A 14,271-nucleotide genomic window follows, 5' to 3' on the forward strand; every position below is an offset into this window, starting at 1 on the left:
ACCATGTACTTCTCCCATAGAAAAGCAAATAAAATTGTTGGCTACGAATGACTTCTTGTTAGACGATCCAACGCGTCTTCGTCATCTAATTGCCAGACTTCTCTATGTAACTATCACTAGTCTTAGCATGCTTTAACTGTCAATAATTTATGTCAGTCTATGAAACATCCTCATTTAGTTCACATGGATGTTGCCACTCCCATTTAAAAATACTTAAGAGGGACTTTAAATCATGGGATTATCCTCTCATCTTATAGCTCTCTGTCGATTGCAGATTTCACTGACTCAGATTGAGCCAGTGGACCCCTAACTCGTTGTTCCACCACTGAGTAATTTACGATGCATGGTGCGAGTCCATTCTCTTGACGTTCGAAAAATTAGTTGACTGTTCGTTGGTCCTCCACTGATGCAGAATACCGCATTATTGCCTCTTTAAAAGCAGAGCTCCAATGGTTAAATATATCTTTCGGGATCTCCACATCCCTATCCCAGAAACCTTCATGGTTTACTACGACATTCAAGTGGAAATTCCTACCATTGCATCTCTCGTTTCTCATTAAAAAGCTAAGCATATTGTAATTATTGCCACTTCGTTGTGAAAATCTTGCCTCGGGTCTTATCCTAACATATCATCTTCGTGCTGCTAATCAACTCGCAGATATTTTCACCAAACCGCTTGGCTCTGACCAAATCCACAAGTTGTTATCCAAGTTGGGCTTGATTATGATCTCTTCCCATGCTCGAACTTGCAAGAGGGTATTGACGTATGAAGTCGATGAGGGTACACCAATCAACAGGCACCCTCCCCACCAGTGGTCAAAGGAAGAAACCCGGAACAAAATCCACGTACTGGTTTTATCTTCTCTTTCTATGTTTGTAAATATCCTACATGTTCTCGTAATCCTAATATCAAAATATAATGTATTTTCCTTTCGAGAGATCAATAAAGTTTGTAGATTTTTATTTTGATAGCATCTCCATTATTTTATTGTAGATTCATAATTTCAAGGTATCGTTTCCGCAAACCAAAAGAATTGCATCATTAAAATTAATGTTGTGTAATCTAAGAATATTAATTAGGTCAATCTTGATTGACTTGTTTCCACAAAATTATTTTGATGCCCCAAACTCCAAAAAGCAACTCTAACCTCATCCTGTCTTAGGCTGAAAAAACACTTTTTCGCCCAAAATTTTCAGCCTCAGCTGAGCCCTAAAAATTCAGCTCCAACCTCAGCCTCTTTTGATGCCTAAAATTTATATTTTCCTATTTTCTACACATCCAACAACCATATTAAATTTCTCTACAAACTCTCTTTCTCTATAAATACAACTTTCTTTCTCTACAAACTCACATCAAACTCCATTTTCTTCTCAATGCGTATTCTTAATGTGATTGGGGAATACAACCCCAAATTCACGGAAAGAATTAATGCAATGGGCCGAAAGGGATTGTCACCCCATCAAAAAATTACATCTGTAACGAGCATGCTTGCATACGCGGCCAATTCACAATACAAATATTGTCGGATTAGTAAGTTTACTGTCATTGAATATTTAAGAGAATTTGTAATAGGAGTCATCCATGTCTTCGGCCCTAGATACTTGAGGGATCTGAATGAATCTGATATATTTAGACTCCTAGCACTTGGTGAATCACAAGGATTTCTTGGAATTCTAGGAAGTATTGTTTGTATGCATTCGGAATGGAGTAAGCGCTCCACGGGAGCACGGAACCTACACTGGCCATGTCAAAGCCCCAACTATCATCCTAGAAGCAGTTGCATCGTCAGATCTAGGGTGAACCGGTCCGAGCGGACCGGTCTTTTTGACATATTTGAATGGGTACCTATTATAACGGTCCGGTTTTTATATGTAAAAAAACGACCAAAAACTCGTATAAAATAAAATAGACTGCCCATTTGAAAATCGGTCTTTCGGTCCGGTTTTTCGGTTTAAACCTAATGTAACCAAATATTAACAATGATAGTGGTAAGTTCCCAATTTGGATTCTTCAAATTTAGAAAACTCAATTTAGTTGAAAAAACAATCCAAACGTTAAGATTACGTAATACCTACATCAATTTAAGGTAACAGGAAACTTCAAATTCTTTAATATATATATGTTTTTCAAACACATAAAAGCTCGGTTCCACTTTCTAATTATATGTCATTCCCTCGCGGTTCGGTTAGCGACCCACGGGTTTGTCAGAAAAAAGACCGAACCGGACCTAAAGACCATTTTAATCAAAAAGAAAAAGAAATCAGCCATTCTAAACCACGGTTTTTTGGTCCGATTTTTTTTTTGTGCGGGCTGGTTCGGTTTTCGCAGTCTTCGCGGTCTTCAGTTGCACCTGTAGTCAGATCTCCATATATGGCATGCATTTTTTTGGATGCCTGGATCATGCAATGACAATAATGTTGTTGAGCGTTCACCGGTTTTTGGTAAAGTGTAATAGCTATAGTGTATACTAAGTGTAGAGAAGTGCATAATGAGTGTTAGAATAATAGGAAATAAGGGTTGTGTTGTATTCACTATTGTGTGGCCTGTCACACTAGAATATACACCCATAACAACCTAACTACTCTCAACTACTTCCTAACAAACTCTAACTGAATCTCTAACAACCTTCTCTATATATTTGTAATTTCTGAATATCAATACAAGTTTAATCATTCAGTCATTATGGTATCTGAGCTTAGATCCGATTTTTCTCTCTCTTTCTCTCTCTCTCTAAAATCTTCGTCTTCTTCATCTTCCTTCATCATCATCAAACCTTCATCTTCTTCATCTTCCTTCATCATCATCAAACCTTCATCTTCTCTCACTAAAATCTTCATCTTATTTCACTCAAATCTTCGTCTTCTTTAACAATTCTTCTTCGAAATCCAAAGACAAATGGAATATCCAAAGATAAACACAGTTTCAATTAACTCCATGGCTAATGCCATTCCAATCAAGCTTCAAGGTGACAATTATATGACATGGAAGTCACTGTTCTTACCAATTCTTAAAAAATATAGAGTAATTGACATCATCGATGGCACAAGAATGTGTCCTCCAAAGTTTTTGAATGATGATGATCAAAGTTCTGAAATTCTCAATCAATCTTATGTGGATTGGATAGAAGAGGATCAATCACTTCTTATTTGGTTAAATTCTATTCTTTCTGACTCTGTTATACCATATGTGGTTGGTATAACTTCTTCTAGAGAATTATGGATGACTCTTGAAGAAAGCTTCGCAGCTTCACTGCTCATGTTCTTCAGCTTCAACATAAGCTTCGTGACATTTCTAAGGGAAATTTATCTATGACAGACTATCTGAGTCAGCAAGAAGATCATTGATTGTTTAGCAGCTGCAGGTTCACCTGCATCCAAGAATGAAATCATTGTCACTATGCTTCGAGGATTTCCATCTGAATTTGATGCCTTTTCAGCAGCTATTCGTGTTCGAAATCCACCAGTCACAATAAATGAACTACACAATTTGTTAGTTAGTGAAGAAATTACTATTTCTGATAAAATCAAGAAGTCTACTGATTCAGTTAATCAAACCTTTCTTGCTTCCTCCTATCATAACAATTCTAAATGTCGTTCTTCTTATGATAACAAGAAATCTTATGGTAGAGGTGGTGGACGATCCTATAATCAGAATACCTCATCTTTCTACAAGTCGAATTCAAGTAATTCAGGAAGTTCGTCTGGTACTTCAAACAATTCAGGTGGTTCCTTTTCAGATAAACCTCCACCAAGATGTCAAATCTGTAATAAGATTGGTCATGTTGCTTTCGAATGCTATCATAGGATGAATCTCTCATTTCAAGGGAGAAATCCACCAAGAAACCTCTCTGCTATACTTGCTTCAGCCAACATTAATGGCATTAATCCTTGGTATGCTGACACTGGAGCTTCCAATCATATAACTCCAGACTTATCAAATATAGCTGCTCCTTCTACCTATCATGGTTCTGAGTCTGTCAACACAGCTAGTGGCCAAGGTATGTGTATTTCTCATATTGGAAATTCTTCCTTTAAAGTTAATAAGAACATGTTTACCATGAAAGGCATATTACATGTTCCAAAGGCTTCACATAATCTTTTGTCCATTCATAAACTTACAAAAGATAACAAGTGTTCTGTTACTTTTGATCCTACTCAATTTGTTGTGAAGGATCTCCAATCTCAGAGAATGCTTTTCCAATGACCAGTTGAAGATGGTCTATACCCCATTCCCATCTCCACTTCACATTCTCCTGCTGTCACAGCTTTTCAGACCAATGTTGCTTCATCCACCATCTGGCATAAAAGGCTTGGTCACCCTTCTTTTCAGTCTATTCAGAGAATAAAGCATACTTTGCCTTTTTCAGATTCTTGTACCAAACCTCTCTTCTGTGAGGATTTTCAATTAGGTATGAGCAAGAAGCTACCCTTTTCAATTTGAATAACACATGCTAATAGGCCCTTTGAACTTCTTCATATAGATGTTTGGGGTCCAACTAGTGTATCTGCTGAATCTGGTTCCGAATATTATGTAAACATAATTGATGATTGGAGCAAATATTGTTGGGTCTTTCCTCTTATTTGTAAGTCTGATTTTCGTCATGTTTTTCTTCAATTTAAAGCTAGGATTGAGAATCACTTTTCATGTAAGATTGATACAGTTAGAATTGATAATGGAGGTGAATTTCTACTTAAAGAGCTTAAGTTACTGTTTCTTTCTCATGGTATACAATACCAAACAACCTGTCCCCACACACCTGAACAAAATGGTGTGGCAAAATCTAAGCATAAACATCTTATTAATGTTACTCGAACCCTTTTAATTCAGGCTTCTCTTCCTTTTTCATTTTGGCAAGAAGCTCTCACTACTGCTAATTTTTTAATCAATAGACTTCCCACTAAGTCTATTAACTTTGTCAGCCTATTAGAGAAGCTTTATGGCATTTGGGTGTGCTTGCCACCCCTGGCTTAGGCCTTACACTTCTCATAAGCTAGAACCTAGGAGTGTACAATGTATTTTCTTGGGATATTACTCTACTCAGAAGGGATATAGGTGTCTTGAACCTAGGTCCAACAAGATTTATGTGTCTAGACATGTTACTTTCAATGAATCACTATATCCTATGTATCTCATGTCTCAACCATCTGTTATATGATTGTATCTAATCCCACAATTTCTTTACCCAGAGTACCTCTTTTTAGATCCTCTCCCATTGCTTCTTCACCTACTGTCATAGCAACACCAATACCTATTGAACCCACTCCTCATATACCTATTGACCCCACTTCCCGTATACCTATTGAGCAAACACCTACTGCTCCTGTTACATCACCTTGTAAAAGTCGTTGGATTATTAGAAATGTATTTTGGATCGTTGGATTATTATCAATGTAAAAGTTGGATTATAAATGCATCTTAATGTAATCATCTTTTAAAAAATCAAAACTTTTCTTTAATAATATTTTCAAAAAAATTGGACCGTTGGATCACATCCAACGAATGTCCCCAACGGGCATGTTGGGGAGTTCAGCCGGCCCGTACTTAAGGGCTCGACTGGGGTTGGAGTTGCTCTAAAGAAGTAGCTTATTTGTAATGATATTAACTCAACAGTTATATGCTTAATTCATATTTTTAAGTGTCGTTTGAAATTGTATAATACTGTTTTTGACATAAGCTCAAAAAAACGTTATCGAAATGCCTTTTTGGTAGATTGGAGTAAAGGGCGGGCCATGTTAATGATGAAAACGATTTCCCATCGTGAGAATCGATCCATACTAATGGAAGAGTAAAACGCAATGCCTATCCTACTAAACCCAGTCAAACCATAATTATTTCAATGGGTCCAAGACCTTGTCCGGATTCTACCAGAACTGTAAAAGCAAAAGGAAATTCCCATTCAAGAATAAGACTTGTACCCAAAGCCAAAGGAGAAATTTAAATTTTCTTTTTTTTTGTAAAGATCAAAGGGGAAAATTATTGTTTAGTCAAAAATAATTAGGCCTTGTTACAAAAAAAACTACTTTAACACCAATATGGCTTTGAGAAATGCTAGAAAGGACAAGTGTTCCGGACCTACACTAGACCTAAGCCCATTCAGCGCTATATTTGTTGTGATTGGTCTACGTATAATATAAAATTTAAAGAAGATTGAGTGAGACTAACCTCTTTAACTGTCGAACAAAAGAAAGAGTTCGAAATACAAAATAAGAAAAAGTCGAGACGAGATACTCTTAACTTAAGACGATTTACGCCCTGTGTGTACCCACACATCAATGGCGTCTCGTCTTTATAATACAACAGCCTCGTTCTCTTTCCACGTACGTTGAAGAAGAACACAGCGAACGTCAACCCTTGGATATTTTCATGTGCCCGAAAGAGATCCTGAATCAGGATCAATCTTGTCCGTCAGATTGGGGCACTAGGGACCTTCTACAAGGTTGCCCGAAGCACACCCAACATATAGAACATGAGTCGTTAGATTGGTTCATCTGGGTGCAGCAGGATCCATCCGATCTGGACGTTATATTTTTTCACAAAAGCCCCTGAAATAACTTTTCTTCCTTGCGGTTTAGTCCCTCAGTTAACAAAATTTTCGTCCAAATTTCAAATGAGAATATCTCATTGATTCGGAATCGGATTTAAGTGATTGTTGGCTCTAAACTTAAGAGTTCCATGAAACGAATGCAATGGAGTATTATGTCTTATGTTTGAAGAGTAAAAACAATCTGAAATTGGCTCTGATTCCAACAATAGTTAGGCCATTTGTTTTATTGTCATTCATTTCAATGATTCAGAGATTTGCGTTTTGGTCCAAATGACTTGTATTTTCATCCTAGTCTCTAAATTTTGTTTTATTTCGACCATCGAACGAGATAGATGGTGATGGGCCTCAAAGGTGTCCCTAAAAGGTCTATACCGCAAGTGCACGGTGGTAAAGTAGTAAAACCTGGTAAGACCGGGGGCGATCCGCAGAGACTAAGTCAAACCTATTCTAAAACTTAGAAGTAGCACGATTTTTCCAAATGGTTGGAGATAATATGTTGAAATACTTTAAAAAAAAAGGTAAATATGATACAAGAAAACCAATGGGGAGAAGACAAGATTTTTTAGAATCCATCCATGGAGCAACTCTAAAGATGACAATTAACAAATTAATCAAAAATTTTTATTATTCAGACTTTAGGATATGAGTTATCTGTAGTCCGGAATGTATCTTCGTTGAAACATCTATTCATCTATTCACGATTGCTAAAAATGAAACTATTCAAATATTACTCATCAACTAATAAGTATATACCATCAAAGAATACAATCTAAGCATGATATATCAAATCTTGAAGTATGAATAATGAAGAATGAGTTTAACAATTACTATTAAGCATGAATAATAACATGAGGTACGATTAAATATTTGATTAATTCATTAACATATAAGTATTGACAATATAAAACTAATCATAAAGTGTTCATTCCGAAATCAAGATTAAAAGGAAAAAAAAGATCACCAAATGATTGACACTTCGTTAATGAGGATGAGGTAATGGCAAGATTCTTCTCTCATAAAAGTAATTTCACTAAAACTCTTTATATAAGCTCTGAAATTTCATTAACAGCAAATCAGAAGTACAAAATCCATCTCTCTCTCTCTTCTACAATATAATCACTCAGTCTCTAATCAAACAGAAGGAAACCACTCTCTGTCTCTCTCTAGAAGCTCATTGTTTTTATGAAATGTACACAAGAAGAAGCATTAGCAGTAAGTTTTCTCTGTATGTGTTGTTTCTATCTCTCTGTTCTTCTTCTCTCTCTCTCTAAAATATTTCCTTTAAGCTCATGAGAAGCAGAAGAGAGCTCTCTGTTTTACTCCCAACAAAACTCCCTTCTCTGTTCGAAATCCTCTCTGTTAAAGGAAGCAAATAAGTCTTGTATTTTCTTTAATCTCCACTGTAGCAATGAGAAATCTCTCTCCAAATATGTTAAATGTTCTCTAAAATATATTCCTAATAATTTCTTCTGGTCTGATTACTAATCTCTAGCTTTCTCTCACTCAAATATTTCCTATTCAAAGAGAAGAAAATAGATATCATTCTTCTCTGCCAAATTCTCTTTCTCTCAAATAATCTCCTTATATAATCTGGTCTTCAATCTTCTCTTGAAATTCTGTAACAGCCGAATCCTTCTCTCTTTCACGCCTCAAATCTCTCTAAATCTTCAATCAATCTAGCTTTCCTTCTCAGTTTATTTTTGAAATTTCCAGCTTCCTCTAACCGAGCTCTCTCTCTCTCTCTCTACAAACAGAGAATTAAATCTTCTCCCTAAGTTCCATTTCCAAATCTCTTTCTCTATAATCCGATTTCCATTCTTAATTAAGATTTTCCAGCCCCCATCGAATTTCCCTTTCTTTATCTCTCAGTATCATCTCTTTCTCTTTTTATGATTTTTTATTTCTCTCTCTATGTATTTGGAGTTAGAGCATCTCCAAACGTGAAACCTATATTAGCATAATCTTTATATTTTTACTCCTAGAATAGACTCCAAATGCAAAACACTATTCAAGACTCTATATCTTTGCTATTTTATTAGTTTTAAATCTATAAATTATTATTTTTATTAATTATAACTTCTAAAATTTGATAAATTAAATATAATTGATATAGATTATATATAAAAACGTTATATTAAAAAAAATATTAGAGATATTACAATGAGTACATTACTACAAAATACGAAAATATAAACTAATATTGTTACTTAACTACTTAACTACTCCCGTAAAATTATTTAGTACTTCGGTAAGTCTCCACCTCCGCCTCCACTTCTAGATTCACCTCCGTCTACACCTCCATACCCACCTCTGTCTACACCTCCATAGCCACCTCTGTATCCACCACTTCTGTATCTACTAATTTGGTATCCACCACCTTTATACTCATCACTTTTGTATCGACCACCTCTATACTCTCTTCCATATCGACCACCTCCACACCCACTTCCAAATTGAGTAAAAATTGATGAAGATCCTCCTGCTCCAGTATTTTTTCTCATAATTACTTGTTTTTGTTTTCGAAAATACTCACGTTCTTCTGTATCTATTATAGACCGTAGGTCTTTCTCTAATTTATTATCTAACTTTGTGCAAGACGGGGTGATGCTTCGTCTTAGAAAAATGATTAAATTCTATGAGACAATATAGTCTTATTTATAATCATATAATTAATTAAATAGTATTATTAGTTTACTTGAATACAAAAATAATATGACACAAGTGTCAATTTATAAAACATATTAAGGACTCAAGTATAAATTTTATGGGAACTAAGGACTAAAAATATATTATGTCCCATCACCTCTATAATCTAGAGAAGTGAATAGTGAGCCTTCAAATGTGAAGGGTCACTGTTCACAAATCTCTACATTATAGAGAAATTGAGCTTCCTTTGGAGCTTCAAAACCTCTAAATACTGAGATATATAGCACGTTTGGAGATGCTCTTAAAGTCTGAGAATAGAGATGAGAGGGAATGAAAGAATTGATTTACCCGAAATATTGGGCGTCAATCAAGTAAAGCGCGGCTGGAAATGATGAATTCGATAACGCGCTTCGCAGCTGGTTTGAACGGAGGAGACTTGTCCGTCAGATGAAGTTGTAGCAAGCATGTCACGTCCAGATTCGTTGGATCGTGTGGGAGTACTGTAGATTGGTTTCCGCAAAGCAGCGGATCAGTCTCCATCTGTACCACCAAGTTTAACCCGCGCGTCCCACCTGCATACCGAGAACTTAGCCCTCAACATCAGACTGCACACCACGTGTCCTTGCAACCCCAAAGTTGACTTCACTTTGACCTAGTCTATTTCGCTCATCTGGACTCCGATTTTAACTTCTGTTTTCGCCGTCGGGATTGTCCTTGACTCTACTTTGCATCAGAGTATCAACATTGGCCAAAACTACCAGAATTTCTAAATGATCAAAATCCCTTTTGTGTGTCTTTCTCCTATTTTTATTCGTTTTTCGCACTTAATCCCTCAGAAGACACCTGAGTAAGAGAAATAAGCAATTTATTAGAGTAACTGTTCAAAATGGACTAACTAGATAAAGTTAAGAGATTATAATAGGACATTTTCATGTCTCATCAGATGGTCCAAATCAAAACGTCATCATCATAATTCACTTTCTCTTCCTCGCTAACTAAAACAAAAACAGATTCATTATCAATTAGTTTGAAGTTTAACTGCTCCACAAAATATATAAAGAGAGAGAGAGTTCGTGATCTTCAAGTTTTTCCGGCGAAGGGAGGGATCCCTACGCAGGGATTTCTTCTTTGTTTTTATATTATCTTCTAAATCTAATATTATCATGTTGGAGTAGAATAGAGAGACAGGGACGAGGATGATGGTATGGTAACGGTTTCCTCGACTTTGATTGTTCATCTCTTTCTTCTTGACAAGAGAAACCAATCCTCCATGTGTTTGAATATAGATACGAAATTTTCAGTAAGGAGTGCAAGAGAGACGGTTGTGGTGCGATCCGGCGTGATTTTTCCGTCCTTCATCACTTACCCCGACTATTTCTTCATCATCAATCTCCATAACACTAAAAGGGTTCTTCTCGGCTTAAAGATGATGGATCCCCCATAACAATTTCATTGTCGGCATGTTCGTCATCAAAGAGAAGGAGAAATTTGTGCCAGGACTCGATGGTCTAAGACTCATAAAGATCTTTGATTAATGATGGTCATGGTTGTGCAGTTTTTTAAGAGGAACTTGCCTCAGAGTATCAACTTCTTGATCACCAACTTACAGGATCTGACGTCACAATAGACACAGAGTATCAACTTTTTTATCACCAACTTCTTGATCACCATGGTTATGTAGTGTTCTTGATGCAAATGTCACACGTCTCTACTTGTTCATTCTTCTTCATTAAGTATAATAACATTCACGATCTTTAGGGTCTCCTTCGTGATCTTTAGGATCTTTGATTTGTGACCTTTAGGGTCTTTTTATTTTATTTTTGCAAAATTGTACTCCTTTCCCTTCATGTTGTCTTTACTTTTGTAAGTTTCATGTTGTTATTTACTTTAATAAATCCATGTTGTACTCAAAGGAGTCAAAACTCTCAAAACCATGTAACGTGTTGGATTGTATTCCCTCCTATGAATGAAATTCTGGTTTTAACTCAAAAGAAAGAACTACAACAAAAACGAGATGAAGAACTAGAAAGATGTTCACATGCTAGATTTGTTTCATATGTTCAGGTCAGAAGATTTTGTTGTTAAATCTTCAAATGGTTGATTAACTGGTTTGATGAATTCACAATTTCCCATTAACAATTATTTTTCTTATGTTCATGGATACTGAAAATCTTGAGTTTGGTCTCTTAGGAGATGAGGAAGATAATAATCTTTTGTTAATGTTTCTCTCCATAAACTTCAACTCCATTTTGATTTTTCGATCTGATGTGGGATTGGTCAGCGTTCCGTAATTTGATTTTTGATCTTTTATTTAGGATTAATTTCTATTTTGGTCCTTTAGTTTGTGACAAACTTCCTTTTTGGCCCCTCAATTTTCATAAATTCAAAAATTCTAATAAAATTGTCAACTAATTTTAACACTTGATTTGTTTTTATTTTTGTTTTTCTTATTACCCAACCTCTAAAATTAATTCTCAATTATTCATATGATCTTTTACAACATCTCATAAGGGCGTAGCCGGCAGGCCAGCCAACGCTGACGACCTTCATGAGATTTTTTTTTTTCTTTCTTATGTATTCTTCTTCGTCTTTCTTCTTCATCGCCTTTCTCCCTTCTTCTTCATCTTCTCCTTGATCATCTTCCCCTTCTTTTCCTCCTTCTCCTCATTCTCTTCCCGCTTCTTCTCATTTTTCTTCTCCTTCTCCAATCATCGGCGACCTTGATGAGATTTTGTTTCTTTCTTCTTTCTTCTTTCTTCTTTCTTCTTTCCTCTTTCCTCTTTCCTCTTTCTTTTCTTCCTCCTACTCCTCATCCTCCTTATCCTTGTCCTCTTCTTTTTTCTTTTGATCTTCCTCCTCTTCCTTCTTCTCCTCCTTTCCTCCTCCTTCTTCTCCATCTTCTTCTTTTCCTACTCCCCCCTCCTCTTCCTCCTGCTCCTCTTACACCTCCTCGTATGCCTCTTCCTTCTTCTTCTTATCTTTCTTCTTCTGTTTTTTTTTCTCAATTTTTTTCTGCTCCTTCTTCTTGACCTTCTTTCTCTCAAACCTCTTTCTCTCTAAATTTTTGTTACGACCATGTGAAAATGTGTTGAAGATTATGACTTTTCTTCCTAGTGGGACTGGTCTGTCAACACCCTTTCATTGGAATGATTACCACGTTAGTTTCCACACTCAAGGTCAAGGGTTTGGATACATGAAATCATATTCCTCCAAGTATGTCGCCTTCAACAGAAAAAGGATTAGGGTTCTTCCATTCTATTGAAGATGAAAAGATACTCCATTTTTAAAATCATTCAAACGAGAGATTTGATCAATATGCTCTTGGTATTTGATCGTAATGGAGTATGATGTTCTTCATTTAGATTTTGTTGCTACTTCGGGTTGTAAACTTTGATTTCGCGATTTCTTCATCTTTCTCTCTTTCAATTTTTGTTTTATCTTAGTCATAGAGAAGATGAACTCCTCAAGACTCAACTGAACCTTCATCTAGCTACGAGATACCCTTGCAGAAGACATGATCAAGCTGAACTTTAATGGTGCTTTTAAGCAATAAGAAGCGTCGATGGGTATGGTTTTAAGAAATAGGTTAGGGGAAATTGTTCACCAAGAAGGGATGAAGATAAACCCTAGATCAGCTCTAGACAGTGAGGCAAGAGTTTTCCTCCTTGCTTGTGAGAAAACGGTTGGTTTAGGGTTCTCAAAGGTTTATATAGAAGAGTATGCAACGCTAATCATCTCAGCGGTGATGGACGACGGAGATCAAAACCCTTAGCGCATCAGATCCACGGTCGTGGATATACTTCAACAGCTCGCCCACTTTCAGACATGGAGCATCCAACACATCCCTCGTGAAGAGAACACGTTAGCTCATAACGTGGCAGCTGGTTTTCTTTCTAAGGAAATGCTAAGTGTACAAAGAATATTTGACAATATTCTTGACAAAATGCTAAGTGAACGGTCCCGATCAAAGTCAAACTTTGATTAACTTTTGTCTTTTAGTGAAAATGAGCCATTAAGTCAAGAATTTTGTCAAAGACTTTGTACATGTAGCACTCCCGTTCTTTCTACTTGATGTTTCATGTATTCCCTTTTAATCCTCTTCTTTGTCTGGATTGAAAGTTTAGACCGACTTCATTATAAACGCATTTGCCTTTTTGGCTTTTAATATGAAGTTTGTTTCCCAAAAAAAAAATATACACATTCTGTTATTAAAAAATCACTTGGTTTTTCACACTATCTAATATTATGTCCCGAACTAATTTGATAGTACAATTCCCATTGTTTTTTAAGTAGCTTTTTATGGGTTTTTTTATGAAAAAAAGGTGACACCCTTAGCATTTATTCATTGATCAGATCAAAATAAACGTTGGTTTTATCTGCCACCAATTAGCTTACAATGTAATTTGGGATCTGGTTAGACTCTCACGAATTAAACAAGTATAAGCATGATAGCTTATTTTGCTAATATATGTGTCGCACAAGTTAGATTTCGTGGGAAAAATTAGAACATAATATCATTCCGGAAACTACATTGCATGAATTTCGGTTATTATATACCTTATTTTCCCGGGCGGTTGTGTTTCAGCAGACGAGCATGAGTTGATCACCCCCAAGGCATCTCCTTCAATAATAATTGGGGTTTGATCATCTTTTATTGCAATTTCTACAACGAGTCTCGGTCAGCAGCAGCTTCCAGGAGTCTCAGTCAGCAGCAGCGATTTTCAAATCATTGGTCAAAATCTCAGCCTCAGCATTATACGAAAGGGCCTCTCTTTCAGCCCGGGAAAGCTGAGCCTCTAGACGCTCGATTTAACTCAGGTAAGATGCAAGATCATGGCCAGTTCGGGAGCCTTGGAAAAGAAAAAATATGTATGAAGGGGTAACTAGTTGACAAACAATGAGCCATGAGTACATGCTAAGAAAGAAGACAGTACCTCGCCTTGAAAATAATGATCAAGACCGTCAATCAAGGAAACTACGAGACGAGGAAGACCTTTAGGCCAACGAACCATCTTTGCCAACAAACCCAGGACGGGCAGAGCTTTCCCCTTCTTGGCGGAGGAATGGATCCCAACCCTGG

The sequence above is a fragment of the Eschscholzia californica genome, unplaced genomic scaffold (assembly GCF_041429995.1).
Source record: "Eschscholzia californica isolate CP2 unplaced genomic scaffold, dmEscCali1.0.p SCAF_4, whole genome shotgun sequence".
NCBI classification, from domain to species: domain Eukaryota; kingdom Viridiplantae; phylum Streptophyta; class Magnoliopsida; order Ranunculales; family Papaveraceae; genus Eschscholzia; species Eschscholzia californica.